This window comes from Engystomops pustulosus, chromosome 5 (genome assembly GCF_040894005.1).
Source record: "Engystomops pustulosus chromosome 5, aEngPut4.maternal, whole genome shotgun sequence".
Lineage (NCBI taxonomy): Eukaryota > Metazoa > Chordata > Amphibia > Anura > Leptodactylidae > Engystomops > Engystomops pustulosus.
In genome coordinates this window covers 200,621,222-200,637,594 of record NC_092415.1, presented here as the reverse complement: position 1 = coordinate 200,637,594, position 16,373 = coordinate 200,621,222, and the positions used below count along the sequence as shown (strand labels likewise).

General features: G+C 40.5%; 1 long non-coding RNA gene across 1 annotated transcript in view; it reads right to left on the bottom strand.

Moving 5' to 3' along the window:
* Nucleotides 1–451: 451 nt before the first annotated feature.
* The window catches only part of LOC140133775 (uncharacterized), a 65,753-nt gene continuing 49,831 nt past the window's right edge, over nucleotides 452–16,373 (bottom strand). The window contains exon 3 of the long non-coding RNA XR_011855945.1: nucleotides 452–1,204. This is a non-coding gene — a long non-coding RNA (uncharacterized lncRNA). The remainder of the gene's footprint in view (nucleotides 1,205–16,373) is intronic.

Here is a 16,373-nt window from a genome sequence, read left to right as displayed (position 1 = left end):
CAATTTGGGACAAACCATCAATATGATTTTGGTGATTTGTGTGAAGATTTTTATTTTCAAAAGAAGAATTTTTTGGAAAGTTAAATATTATATATTCATCAATGCACTGTTTAATTTAATATACATCCAGCAAAACACTGTTGTACCAAAATTTTCTTCCTTCCATTGGGATTTCCTTCAGTTCTGCTGCTTAATTATCAAAAAATGCCTTATTAAAAGAAATCTACCACCAGGATGAAGGATTGTAGACCAAGCACACTGACATACTGGTGTGTGCCCCCTCTGGCAGAAGCTGCTCTTTTTGTACCTTCTATGCCTTTGTTTTTTTTTTTAAAAAAGAGTAAATTAAAAAATTATGCAGATGAGCCTCAGGGGCTCCAAGCTAGAGTCTGGAGCCCCTGAGGCTCATCTGCATAATTTCTGAAACCTTTTTATTGTAAAAACAAGGTCCTAAGAAGCTAAAAGAAAAGCGGAACCTGCCAGAGGGGGCACTCTGCAGTATGTCAGTGCCAGAGGGGGCACTCACCAGTATGTCAGTGCCAGAGGGGGCACTCACCAGTATGTCAGTGCCAGAGGGGGAACGCACCAGTATGTCAGTGCCATAGGGGGAACGCACCAGTATGTCAGTGCCAGAGGGGGAACGCACCAGTATGTCAGTGCCAGAGGGGGCACGCACCAGTATGTCAGTGCCAGAGGGGGCACGCACCAGTATGTCAGTGCCAGAGGGGGAACGCACCAGTATGTCAGTGACAGAGGGGGAACGCACCAGTATGTCAGTGCCAGAGGGGGAACGCACCAGTATGTCAGTGCCAGAGGGGGAACGCACCAGTATGTCAGTGCCAGAGGGGGCACGCACCAGTATGTCAGTGACAGAGGGGGAACGCACCAGTATGTCAGTGCCAGAGGGGGCACACACCAGTATGTCAGTGCCAGAGGGGGCACGCACCAGTATGTCAGTGCCAGAGGGGGAACGCACCAGTATGTCAGTGACAGAGGGGGAACGCACCAGTATGTCAGTGCCAGAGGGGGCAGAGTGTGCTTAGTTTACAATCTGATTTACGTCAGATATGAAGGTACCTTCACATGGCACCTATGTCCAGGTCCACTTAGACACTGGTAGGCTCTAGAGACTGACGAGACCATTGATATCGATCCACAGATCCGGATGTCGGTATATGGCGGCCAATCTTCTCTTAAGCGTCACCTGTAAAATAAAATTAATTAAAATGTTAATATTTCACTTCCACAACTAGAGATAATTCAGGCGAGATATCAAATTCCAATACTTTGTTAAGGAAAACCAACCCTGTTATAAAAAAATAACTTTCTTACAAAACACAGCGCCACCCCTGCCCGCAGGTTGTGTGTGGTATTGCAGTTCAATGTATGAATCTGATTAAATCGGGCTGATTTGCAATACTGAGCACAAGCCATCGTCAGGTATGGAAAAGCAGCCGTGTTTCTGATCCCTTTAGAGAGTTATGTAGCATGTCTGTACATACATTATCTACGTCATACAAAGTGCATTCACTTCAGAGCCTGAAAAATGTTTTTAAAAAAAACATAAATATAAACTGTAAATCACAATTATGGGAAGAGGGGATATTTTTTTGTAGAAAATTTCCCAGCCTAGATGAAATGGTCCAAAAAAATGACTTTTCCCATGAGATGAGTCATGTTGAGGGGTTGCAGAGGTAGTCTCACGCCAGAAGCCCCTATCTTCTGTTCCATAGCACCGTTAAGCTTTTTATGTCAAATTAAAGATAAGAATCTCATCTTTTAGATCCCATCAAGCTTATGGTTCTGAGATTTAGAGAACTGGACATACAGGGAGTTATCAAATAGGCAGGACCTTTATCTTTATCTGCAGCTTGCATCCTTAACTATGTCTTTAGCTCGGCAGTTCACAAAGCCATAAGCCTGTGATCTGAAAGATGAGATCCGTATATTTAATATAACACCAGCAGCATGTTTCTAGGTGCTATAGAACAGAAGATAGGGGCATTGGAAGTGAAACTCCCCATGCAACCACTAAACTTGACTCATCTCACATGAAAATTTGGTGGGAAGAGTCATATTTGATTGACTTTGGAGAAGTTTTTTTAGGAATATGGGTGACATTTCACATAAAAGATGGAATTCTCGAATTTCTTACCTTACTTGAGGGGGATTATAGTTTAATGGGGTAAAATATGGTGACAGGTTCCCTTTAAGTCTTCCCCCCCTTCCTTTCCTTGTAATTCAGCAGAAGGCAGACTGGCTCCGCCTCTTTGCATATCCCTATATACTCTATAGAGAGTCATGTGCAATAGTGTACAAAGAAGAGAAGGATCCTCAGGGGCGTGACTAGGGTGTGGCTACCAAATCATATCAAAGCATATGCCCTGAGTTCCAGGGGAAGCCAAGCTATTCCTATGGGTAGGTCAATAGGTAAATGATTCTCCACCCCAGTCAATAAGGAATACCCCTAGGACCTCATAGCATGGGATAGGTCTATGATATCGCTCTCTACCCTACTCTTCCCATATTATTGCAGATGTCTCTATTTTCTGATTTCACAAGGACATCAATCACGCGTCCTCCTCCGCCAATCTTCTTGGCACCTAATGTCCCATTTATCCCATTGATTCTCCCTGCAATCCTACCTGAGCGCGCTCTCCAGCTAGAAGCCCCTGAACTTGTATGAACCTGACCTAGTTTGCTCGTAGGCGCTCGTAGACGTTAATAATAACGTATACTGCCAGACAATTACAGCCTCAGCCTGCAGACACCAGGACAAGGATGGATTACACACAACGGTATGATGCTCCGCCAGCGCTGCTCCACAAATCACAAGGTTTTGTTGGACACAGATCACTTTACCGGAACCGGAATGGTGAGTGCAAGTATAAAGCATGGATGGAAGTATCTGAGAGTAATAAAGGATGGCTACACAGCTGGACCGGGGATGAAGGTCCCCATACTCTTAGCTTAGGGGATCCAGGTCTCAGGTTTATGCAGTGTGGGTCAATTATTTGGCTTATGACTATTAAAGGGGATCAATATCTTGGTCTTTCCTTGCAAAGGTCCTTAATACCACATTGGTGAGGACCCAACACTCTTCACCCCACTGACTGGGAATAGAGTAGACCCTCCAGGATTGTATATCAATTTTATGGGTAATCAATATCTGATTGGTCGAGACGCAACTCTGATCAGATATTGAGGGTCAGTTATGTGGATAATAACTATTAAAGGGGCATTCCGATATTTATATATTGATGGATTTCATATAGGTCTTCAATATCACATCTCTGGGGGCCGGACTATGAATGAGGGGATCCAATTAGGATCGAAAGTTCTGTTCGGGTTTGCATACACCCACCTGTAAGACCTGTAAATGGCGCTGACCCCAATCATGGGTGTTACCCTTTAAATGGCACCATGACCTTATCAGGGAGTGACGATCCTGGAGTAAATTGAGGCGCACACCCACAGCCGGTGCATGCACCAAAAATTAGTGTCACCAGTGGAGGAGGGTAAGCGCGTACCCTGAACAAGAACTACTGGCTGTTCGGATCTGCTCTTTACTAGGCGTGATACTCATGAACCCACCATTTAGTTGATTCCAGCTGCCTCCAGCACCAGAATCAATTCTGAGAACAGAACCAGACCCAGCCGATCATATGATCAATCTGATGATCTATCCATCGGACACCAATTTGATATTGATGGTCAATTATTTGTAACATTTTAGGCCTGTTTATGGTCTTTCCATTGGAAAGGTCATCAGTACCAGACTGGTGGGAGCCCAACACCTACCTCCAGTACCTGAATCGACACTAAATGGGACCCTCATTGATCTTATACCTCAGACTGGACTACCAGGTTCTAGTGGTCCAACTACCATCAACCTCTAGCCTTGATATTGAGTTCTCTTCTGATGGACCTCTTGGGGCAGATATGAAGGCCAACTTTTAGACTTCTTTTGCCCAGGACAATCCAAATTTAGTCTTTATAGAAAACCACCCACCATATTATGGATCTATAATAGGAATATTGCCAGAAAGCCAGAAGACAGCCATGCTTTAGGGTCAGTATTAAGGCCCGATATTCCAAAATTATTGGGAACCATATGGCCATCCCATAAATAGATGGAGATACAATGTTGGATTCATCATCTAAACCTATTCTAACCTAATATGTATCTGTATGACGGAGATCTGTACCAAGGCCGCGTCACTATACGAACACCGTACGAGCGGAACATAAGCTTTTCCAAGACTCGGGAGCACTAGGTGGACGTGTTAATAGCCGCTCATACTAAGTAATGCCGAGTGAAATACAAGGTCATTACATGCGGGACACAAATATCAAAGCTATAAATTATCCTAATGTATTTCTTCCCATTGCGCTGTCCGGCCGCCACCTGGCATGAAGACTATTTCTCGGGCGCTGCCTATCAGCGTGATGACCTGCTTTCTGCCTCCTGAGATCAAAGCAGGATTAGTGTAATTGCACGGTGTTTGCATCGCTCCTATCACGGATTGTGCGACCCGCTATAACAGTGGTGGCGAACCTATGGCACTGGTGCCAGAGGTGGCACTCAGAACCCTCTCTATGGGCACTCAGGCCATCACCAGAGAGGACTCCAGGTATCTTCCTGCAGTCCCAGACAGCCCAGGACTTGCTGTGCACAGAGCTACCTGGGACCACTGGAGCAGTGGGAAGGTGCGGACTGATCTGGATTATCATTGTAGCTCCTGCTCTGGCCCTGACAATTCTTCCTGTTTTTGGGACCCTGGAGGGAAGCTACAATGATCATCCAAATTTCTCCTATTTTCTGCTGTGTTGGTGTCCTCAGTGAGCTGAATGGCACTTTGTGATAAATAAGCGGGTCTTGGTTGTAGTTTGGGCACTCGGTCTCTAAAAGGTTCGCCATCGCTGCGCTATAATATATTCTGTCCGCTAATACCAGACAGTGGGAGCAGCAAAACCCTGCATTGTGCTCTCAAAAACGGACACTAAGAACCACATATTAAATGTATGGTATATAAAATAAGACTAGACACAGAATAAAAGCGAAGAAAAAAATGTTGTTAGTAGCAGCAGAGCTGTGGAAATGCACTGCGAATGTGTTCTCACACTGCAGTGCTCTTAGCTCTCTGCATTGAACTGCTTCACAGCCCCTTCTATCTGCTCTGAGTTACTGCTGTACTGTTCAACCGGAAGCCTGCTACAACTTTTACTCTAAGCAGAGAGGAGAGCGTAGTGAGTAGTTTAATATAGAGAGCTAAGAGCACAGCAGTGTGAGGACAGGCACAACTGTACTTTGATAAGCTACAATCCTGGAATCAAATAAAAAAGACTGCCATAGCTCTGAGTAACTAATGCTTTTCTCTAGTGGTTATGAGATAACCCTGCTGACCATGTCACAACCTACACAGCCAAGCTAATTACATTAAATACTGCTCCAAATAATGATGGGGTGTCATTGTGTCCTCTCATCCTTATCACAAAGACATTAATGACTCCACCATCTAATGATAATGAGATGGCTTTACTGGTGGCATCTTCTGATGATAGTGAGATGACTCTGTGGACCAGGACACAATCTACACAACAAATCTGATCACATAAAACGTTGATCACATAAAATGTTGACATTACCATTTGTCCCCTTGTACTAATTATAAAGAGATCATGGACTGTAGCCTCACATAATAATGAGATGACTTCACCAAATTCATCTTCTTATGATAACGAGATAACTCTGTTGACCTTGTCACAATCTATACAACAAATCTGATCAAATAAAATGTTGAACCTGCCCTTAAATATTAATGAGATTGTATTATGTTTTCTTCATAAAATATGATGTCACTCTTACTGATGCCATCCTCTAATGATAGTGAGATGACTCTGTTGACCTTGTCCCAATCTACACAACAAAATTGGTCAAATAAAATGTTGAACCTGCCCTAAAAACTGATAAGTTTATATGTTATCCCCTAATTCTAACTATAAAGAGATCATTTCCTCTAGTCTCTAAAGATAAGGGGAAGACATCACTGATGCCACCATCTGAGGATTATGAGACTACGATGAGTCGTAATCTACACAACTAAGATATTGATAATATTAAGACATTAAACCTACTATACACTTCAATACTAGAAAGGTCATTGACTCCACCCTCTGATTATAATGAGATAACTCTACTACTCTTGTTTAATGATAATGAGATAACTTTGCTGATAATGTCCCAGTCTACAAAGCAAAGCTGATGAAAGCTCCAGAATATATTACATTTCTTCCTATTGTATATGCTCTGGATGATTTAAAGGGGTTTGCCATGAAAGAAAAAGTTCTCAAATTGCAATCCCTTGGTGATGTTTCTACAATAAAGGTCATTTCTAACCCCTTACTTTACAATTTTACTCAGTTTTATTGCTGATTTAACTCCTATCAATGAGTGATGATCAGTGTAAGATGATTTGTAGGCGAGAACTCTCTAAAAAGATGCTTTATGATCCCTCTGTGCTGTGAGATGCTGTGTGCTGACAATGTGCTTAGATTATCAGGGTACGGGTTTATCTACACTTGTCTTTAGCTTCTGAGCATTCTACTAGCATCTGACACATAGAAAGAGAGATGAGACGGATTAGAGATGAGAGATGATGAGATCCACGAGATGAATATAACACACAATGACACTCTCAGCTCTGTTAACTCACCTATAACACAGGGTCAGGTCTGCTATGTGACTCTCCCTCCTGGATAAAGTCTCACTGCACACTGCTGCTTGCCGGCAGGAAGTGCTTGTGTCTGAGCTAGTCTTGTAATGCAGGGGGAAGAGGCAGGAGGCAGAGAGCACTGCAGTGTGCAGACAAGAGAAGCTATTCGTGAGAAGAATCCAACCATAGTCAGAACATTTATGGTCAGATCTGGGGGCAACCAAATTGTATACACCAGGACTGATAGAGACAGGTTGTAAAATCTGTAAAAATGCTGTATTTTTGTCAATAACAGTAAATTAGAGAATGTGTTATTTTGTTATTCTGAGTATATTTAGGAATCTTGTCTTCATGGGAATAACCCCTTTAAGTTTTGCCCCTTAAATATAGATGGACACATAAAATCAAAAATAAATTGAACTTTTTTTGAACATAGGTTTAACAGTGTATCCCGTTCCAATGGTACTTTTCCTATTAAAATAATTTACAAATTTCTGCCGGTGGAGGAGGGGCAGAGGAGAATTTCCCTTCTCCAGTATCTGCTGTTCCTATTTTATCCATGTTTGGTTTTTGCCGCAGTTTGTGGCTTTGGGAGTCATTAAGCAGTCAGTGAATATTTGACTCAAATGTTTGCTCGCCTAAAACACACAGCAAAGCGAAGAGACGGATAAAAGTGAAGAGTAACGGCCTCCTGGACACATAAAAATAGAAATGTGCTAATTATGTAGCAGGGGACGTGAAAAGGACATTTCAAAACATCATGAAAGTTTTACACATTTTTATAAACCATAAAAAGGTCATGATTTTTAAAAAATGCACTCAATGATGAAAAGCAAAATATCCAGCAAACCACAACATAAGGGGATGGAAAGTTTTTCTGTCTAGTGGCCCTTAGAGTTGGAATCAACCTCTGTGATTTAAGACTTTCCTGCTTTCGTTTTGTGTGGGTGGATAGAGAGATAGATAGATAGATATGAGATAGATAGATAGATATGAGATAGATAGATAGATAGATAGATAGATAGATAGATAGATAGATAGGAGATAGATAGATAGATATGAGATAGATAGATAGATATGAGATAGATAGATATGAGATAGATAGATATGAGATAGATAGATATATAGATAGATAGGAGATAGATAGATAGATAGATAGATATGAGATAGATAGATAGAGATGAGATAGATGGGAGATAGATAGATATGAGATAGATAGATAGAGATGAGATAGATGGGAGATAGATAGATAGATATGAGATAGATAGATAGATATGAGATAGATAGATAGATAGATAAATAGATAGATAGGAGATAGATAGATAGATAGATAGATAGGAGAGAGATAGATAGATATGAGATAGATAGATAGATAGATAGATAGATAAATAGATAGATAAATAAAGTAAAAAGCGGGCAGCACTCCATGGTTCAAAATTTCAAAATAAAAGGTGAACTTTATTGAACAAGTGGCGACGTTTCGGTGTGTAACACCTTCATCAAGCTTGATGAAGGTGTTACACACCGAAACGTCGCCACCATGGAGTGCTGCCCGCTTTTTACTTTATTTATCTACAAGAGGATCAAGCCAGAACCTTTGGGGGCGCTGCACCCCTCCTTATTAGGAGTCCATAAGATTGTGCTGACTTGGATTTTACTTCTTCTAAATAGATAGATAGATAGATAGATAGATAGATAGATAGATAGATAGATAGATAGATAAATAGATAGATATGAGATAGATAGATAGATAGATAGATAGAGATATGAGATAGATAGATAGATAGATAGAGATATGAGATAGATAGATAGATAGATAGATAAATAGATAGATAGATATGAGATAGATAGATAGATAGATAGATATTAGATAGATATATTAATCGATACTGTAAATAGAGGCAGCACTGGTGTTGCAAGGTATATGCCCCTTTTACACAAACATGTGTGTGACCAATATCCGGACGCACAATTTGCAGCCGGATATCAGAGTCCATAGACACCTATGGCACCCAGCCGCACTATGATGTGTCACCGTACCGTTGACAGTAAAAAGATAGATCTCTTAGGGTGGGTGTGCTATACCCACGGCGCATGCGCAGTAAAGCCGGGGTGTACTACTTCGGCTTCTTTCCTGCACCGCACAGGGGCCAAGAGCTCCAATCCAGATAAGCATTAAAGTTTGGGGGTTTTTTACTGCCACCACTTGGAACTTATACAGGGCGTTTCGGGACACTAAACTACAGGTCCTTATGGGGGAATTGGTGTCCCGAATCTCCTTGACAGGTTCCCTTTAAGTGGTGGTATGAACTTGTAGGTTCCTGATTGTTTCCTATGTAAATGTATGCACAGGACAGGTCTGATGTATGGATATTTCCATGACCACCCCTGTGTATGAATATGAATAGGATCCGTCATGTACAGGGACGTTGTGCTGGGGGCGAGCCATGGCCTTTGTGTGGGGCTCATCCTCTGACACGCTCCCGGTGACTCACATGTGAGACTGATAAAGGGGGAGAACTCAGAAGAGCACGACTGACATCACTTCTACATAAAAACAATTATGACCTCCTTTGATACATGTGATTGCAATCTGCTCATCCTCACAGTTCTCAGCGGCAGCTCTTATTGACAGGACTCCATTCCCCGGGTGACATGAAAGGGAGATCGCTGCTGCTTTAAAGCATATTGAATTACTCCCTTTGAGGCAACAAATCCAAAACCTCAGCTGGAAAGCTCGAAACACACTAGAAAACAAACTATTTATGTTATTATGGATGGATGGATGGATGGATAGATAGATAGATAGATAGATATGAGATAGATAGATAGATAGATAGATATGAGATAGATAGATAGGAGATAGATAGATATGAGATAGATAGATAGATAGATAGATAGATAGATAGATAGAAGATAGATATGAGATAGATAGATAGATAGATAGATATGAGATAGATAGATAGATAGATAGATAGATAGATAGATATGAGATAGATAGGAGATAGATATGAGATAGATATGAGATAGATAGATAGATAGATAGATAGATAGGAGATAGATAGAAGATAGATAGATAGATAGATAGATAGATAGATAGATAGATAGATAGGAGATAGATAGATAGGAGATTACTCTGCTCATTCCTTTCTAGTCTATACGGCAAAGCTGCTGAGTGAGCCGCCGAAATGTTGCTGCTGAAATAGATAGCAAACCAGATAGATATAGTAATAGAGCAATAGATGCAGGATCAGCTCCAGGTGTCAGCAGGCCCCTGGGCGGCAGAGCCTCAGTAAACCCCTTTGCAGTGAACTCACATGGAGGTATTAAAAATTCAGAATCTAAAACAGTCTCCTAGTGCTGACGCCGGCCATGAATAGATACATGGATAAATAGATAGACAGAAGATAGATAGACTGATGGTGCATGCTTCTGGAGCAGAGCCTTAGTCTGAGTACACACCAATGTAATAGGCCATACTCCACAACTTGCAAATATCATGCGTTACTTTATTCGGCTAGCTTGTGTCAGGAACTTGGGAAGATAGACAGACAGGTAGATAGAAAATAGATAATGAAATTACTCTGCTCATTCTGTTCCAATCTATACGGCAAAGCTGACGAGTGAGCTGCTGAAATTTTAGATAGCAAACCAGATAGATATAGAATTAGAGGAATAAATGGATAGATATATAGATAGATAGATGATAGATAGATAGATAGATATGAGATAGATAGATAGATAGATAGATAGATAGATAGATAGATATGAGATAGATAGATAGATAGATAGATAGATAGATAGGAGATAGATAGATAGATATGAGATAGATAGATAGATAGATAGATAGATAGATATCAAATAGATAGATAGATAGGAGATAGATAGATAGATAGATAGATATGAGATAGATAGATATGAGATAGATAGAAAGATAGATAGATAGATAGATATGAGATAGATAGATAGATAGATAGATAGATAGATAGATAGATATGAGATAGATAGATAGATATAGAAAGATAGATATGAGATAGATAGATAGATAGATAGATATGAGATAGATAGATAGATAGATAGATATGAGATAGATAGATAGATAGATATGAGATAGATAGATAGATAGATAGATACGAGATAGATAGATAGATAGATAGATAGATATAGATAGATATGAGATAGATAGATAGATAGATAGATAGATAGATAGATAGATAGATATGAGATAGATAGATAGATAGATAGATAGATAGATATAGATAGATAGATAGATAGATAGATAGATAGATAGATATGAGATAGATAGATAGATAGATATGAGATAGATAGATAGATAGATAGATAGATAGATAGATAGATAGATATGAGATAGATATGAGATAGATAGATAGATATGAGATAGATAGATAGATAGATAGATATGAGATAGATAGATATGAGATAGATAGATAGATAGATAGATAGATAGATAGATATAGATAGATAGATAGATAGATAGATAGATAGATAGATAGATAGAGGTAGATATGAGATAGATAGATAGATGGATATGAGATAGATAGATAGATAGATAGATAGATATGAGATAGATAGATAGATAGATAGATAGATAGATATGAGATAGATAGATAGATAGATAGATAGATAGATAGATAGATAGATAGAAAATGCAAAGTCCAAAGCAGCACAAGCCAGTAATTAGTAGTTGGTGCAACAGCCGATGATCCCTTGGCGTGGGTCCTTGATATACGTAGTGAAGAGGCAGCACTCAATGAATTGTAGAAAAGTGGTGAACTTTTATTCCATCACATAGCGACGTTTCGGTGCTAAAACCGCACCTTTCTCAAGCATAACAACAGTGAAACAGATCCAACTATTTAAGGACCAACAGCCCTGCTGATTGGTCAATCATTATGTGAAACAATAGTTGATACAAAATACAAAATTGATCCAGTAGTGCAATATCAGAATGCATGTAGCATTATTAAAGTGCAATAGTATTGATACATCATAATAAACAGTGTAAACGATACAAAAGTGACATAGTGCTTTATTAAAACCAGTGATCCCGCCCATCGGTATTCAGACCTGCCCCACGTCTCCTGAGTTTCATTCATAAATAGTTTTTTGTTTTCGGAACCGCCAGCGGCCATACGTCATGGATCCACGTGATACCGGAGGTGGGTGTGTGGAAGCGCCGGAAGTGATGACATTGATGTATACGTCACCACTCGTGCAGGCGTGTAAGACAAGTGCAGGTAGCGGTGGCCATCTTGGAATCTGGCAGCCCATTTCCACCAATAATACTTATGATGAAAGGAGGTAAGTATAAAAATATTATATAAGTGAGGCGCACGCTTGGAGGTGGGATTATTATCCCTAGGGGCAACAACACGTTGTAGGTGTATAGTACTTTGTCCCATAAACACACAGGTCTGTCGACTGATGGACCAGTGACAATTGGGCGGTACCAGACATACTGTGGGTCTTATATAGTCTAGGACCCCCAGAATTTGTCCACCTCGTTAGCGTGCGCCTCACATATATAGTATTTTTATACTTACCTCCTTTCATCATAAGTATTATTGGTGGAAATGGGCTGCCAGATTCCAAGATGGCCACCGCTACCTGCACTTGTCTTACACGCCTGCGCGAGTGGTGACGTATACATCAATGTCATCACTTCCGGCGCTTCCACACACCCACCTCTGGTATCACGTGGATCCATGACGTATGGCCGCTGGCGGTTCCGAAAACAAAAAACTATTTATGAATGAAACTCAGGAGACGTGGGGCAGGTCTGAATACCGATGGGCGGGATCACTGGTTTTAATAAAGCACTATGTCACTTTTGTATCGTTTACACTGTTTATTATGATGTATCAATACTATTGCACTTTAATAATGCTACATGCATTCTGATATTGCACTACTGGATCAATTTTGTATTTTGTATCAACTATTGTTTCACATAATGAGTGACCAATCAGCAGGGCTGTTGGTCCTTAAATAGTTGGATCTGTTTCACTGTTGTTATGCTTGAGAAAGGTGCGGTTTTAGCACCGAAACGTCGCTGTGTGATGGAATAAAAGTTCACCACTTTTCTACAATTCATTGAGTGCTGCCTCTTCCCTACGTAGATAGATAGATAGATAGATAGATAGATATGAGATAGATAGATAGATAGATAGATATGAGATAGATAGATAGGAGATAGATATGAGATAGATAGATAGATAGATAGATAGATAGATAGATAGATAGATAGATAGATATGAGCTAGATAGATATAGATAGATAGATATGAGATAGATAGATAGATATGGGATAGATAGATAGATAGATAGATAGATAGATAGATAGATAGATAGATAGATAGGAGATAGATAGATAGATAGATAGGAGATAGATAGATATGAGATAGATAGATAGATAGATAGATAGATAGATAGATAGATATGAGCTAGATAGATATAGATAGATAGATAGATAGATAGATATGAGATAGATATGAGATAGATAGATATGAGATAGATAGATAGATATGGGATAGATAGATAGATAGGAGATAGATATGAGATAGATAGATAGATGGATATGAGATAGATAGATAGATAGATAGATAGATAGATAGATAGATAGATACCTAAGATTCAGCATTTAGAGTGAAAGATAATTAACAAATACATGAATAACTGATAAATAGGTAGATAAATATAATAAAAGAGATATAGGCATGAGATAAAGTGATAGAAATCTTATAGAAATCATAAAGATGATAAACTAATAGAGTGATAGACATAAAGATAGACAGATAATAGATTGATAGAATGACTGCTAATTCTGTCCCAGTCACTACAGTAAAGCTGACCAGTGAGCTGTGGGAAATACATACAAGATAGGGTCTGTAGGTTTGTTCTTAAGTTGAATTTGTATGTAAGTCAGAACTGTATATTTTATCATTGTAACCCCAGCCAAATTTTTTTTGGTCTCTGTGACAATTGGATTTTAAAAATGTTGGGTTGTCATAAGAATCAATATTAACACTAAATCTTCATTGCAGACACCTGTGATAACTGTTACAGCTGATTATTGTAGCCTAGGACTAAAGTACAATAAATTACCAACATCCAGAGGTCCGTTTGTAACTAGGGGTCGTATGTAAGTCGAGTGTTCTTAAGTAGGAGATCGCCTGTAGTCCATATCAGACCTCTGTGTCTCGTCTATTTGTCAATAGTTAAACTATAATTGTTATAATTAAAAGTAATAATTACACTTTACTTGTTATAGATAATCACATACAAATAGATTATTTATGTGTCATATAGTAACGATCTTTACAGGGTTAATGATATTGAGCTTTCGGAACCTGATCCTTATCCTATCAGGAGGGGTTGTGTCTGGTAGGAGACGATCTCTGGCTTGTTCTGTAAGTAAAATAAATCTTTTTGGGGGTGCCTGGCATTGGATGCGTGGAATCCCTGACGTGAGGACCTCACCCGTCTGACACACCAGACAGCAGTAACATCACAGAAGATCAAAGGACCTTCAACCTGGTCTACATTGCCTAATAGCAGGCCTGTGATTGAAGGACCTGCGGTAGAGAGTCACCTAGGGATATGACTGAGGAATGCGGCTACAGAAGAGTTAAATCGTAACATGTTCCACCCAAAATGGTTTTCTAATGATGTCATCAATGGCCGAGACACTTCCTGACCTGGACTGGTGGGTCGGTGATTGACAGCTTCGGAGACTTCTCTCCTTCCAGATGATGACTGGAGGCTGATGGTTGGAGCTCAGGGGGGGGGATATAATAAATCAGTGGGGATTATTCTATAATCATGATTAAAGGGCAATTCCATTCTAATCAGCATCCATGTGTAGATGTGGTATTAAGGTTGATTATGCGTTCCTGAAATGGCAAGTATCTCCTGGACCGGGACGAAGGGGGGGGGAAATCGAAAATTAGAAATTCTTGTTTCCTCCTCACTGTTGTGCAGAGGAATAGAAGGAGGACTCGCGAGCATGGTCATAGGCCACAGTTGCACTTGAGCTCCCAAATTCCCCATATCACCTTAGGCAACACCTGCCTAGATTTTACATAGGGGCCTATGATCTTCAAGCCAAACCTCTAGGAAGACTGATGACTAAGTGCCCAAGAGGCATCCAAGATTTTGTATCCACTGAAGAACCCAATTTAGGCTTTTTTAGCCAATCAAAGGTTCTTAAACCCTTGAAGAACCCAAGGGCCATTGCCGTTTCCAGTTGTTCAACCTCAAAGTATTTGGTCAATGGTTCTTCAGTCTTTGAAGAACAGAAGGGATATAACTCATAAGGTGCTGAGGGATTCATCAGTCATTGAGAAACCAAAGAAGCAAAGTCCATTTGGGCATTTCAGAACCCAATGGGGCATGGTTCTCTTTGGTTGTTCAGATTGGTATTATCCGATTTGATGGTTCTCATGTCTTTGAAGAACACAAAGGACATAACCCTTTGGGTTATTCTGCCAAAAGATCTGCAGCCCTTGAAGAACACGAGGGGTACGACGCTATCGTTACCCAATGATTATGTGGCCAAGGGTATTTAGCCTTTAAAGAGCGTAAAGGACGTATCCAATTCAGGTTCTCTAGCCAAGGATTGGTTTGCTAAAGGATACTTTACTGTTTAAATGTTTTCGAAGACTCCACTTGAGCCTGGCTTCATTAGGTTTTGCTTAGTTGATGGTTCTTTAGCCTTTGTAGAACCCAAATTGCGTGATACATTTAGGTTTAGAATCTGCAGCCCCTTCAAGAACTCAAAGGGACAGTAGTGTATTATTATGTTGTTGGATAGGGCGGCAGCCCGGAGCCCAAGTATTCTAGGGGGCCCATGTTCCCTTAAGAATTATGGGGCAGATTTATTTACCCGGTCCGGTCGCAATCCCGCGGTGCGTTGTCCGACGAGGATTCGGGTCCGGCGCGATTCACTAAGATCGTGCGTCCGAGTTCCTGCATCCGTCGCTTCTGCGCTCAGGTCCGCCGGAGTACACCTTCTTCTTCCCAGTGCATGTGAGTGCTTCATCTTGCAACACAATTCTGTTATTAACTTCCGTGGTTTGTCCGAATCCATCGGGTTGTCCGACAGCCATGCCCCCCCCCCCCCCCGATTTTTGTCGCATGCAAGCCGATGCGCCACAATCCTATCTCGTGCGCCAACCCGGGGCAATTCGGCGCAAAACAGAAATATTTGCGAAACCCGACAAAAGTGTGTCGTTCGGACCCTTAGTAAATGTGACCCTATGGGCCCGATTCGGGTTTTCCTGAAGTGTTACCCGAATATTTCCGATTTGCGCCGATTTCCCCTGAATTGCCCCGGGAATTTTGGCGCACGCGATCGGATTGTGGCGCATCGACGCTGGCATGCACGCGACGGATTACCTTAAACCTGGCAAGAAAAGCCAATTCTCTAATCATCATTGATGACATCACAGCCGACATCACCAACTATAAATGAACAGCAGTGACATCACTGTTGAGAAAACATTATATAAAGGAGTAACATTGTCTACTAGGGAAATATAAAGCATTCGGCTCAGATATACCAAGGAGACGCTGTTGATGACATCACTGTTGAAAAAGGATTTCTGCTCAATTAATACATTTTTAAATCTCCAGGGGG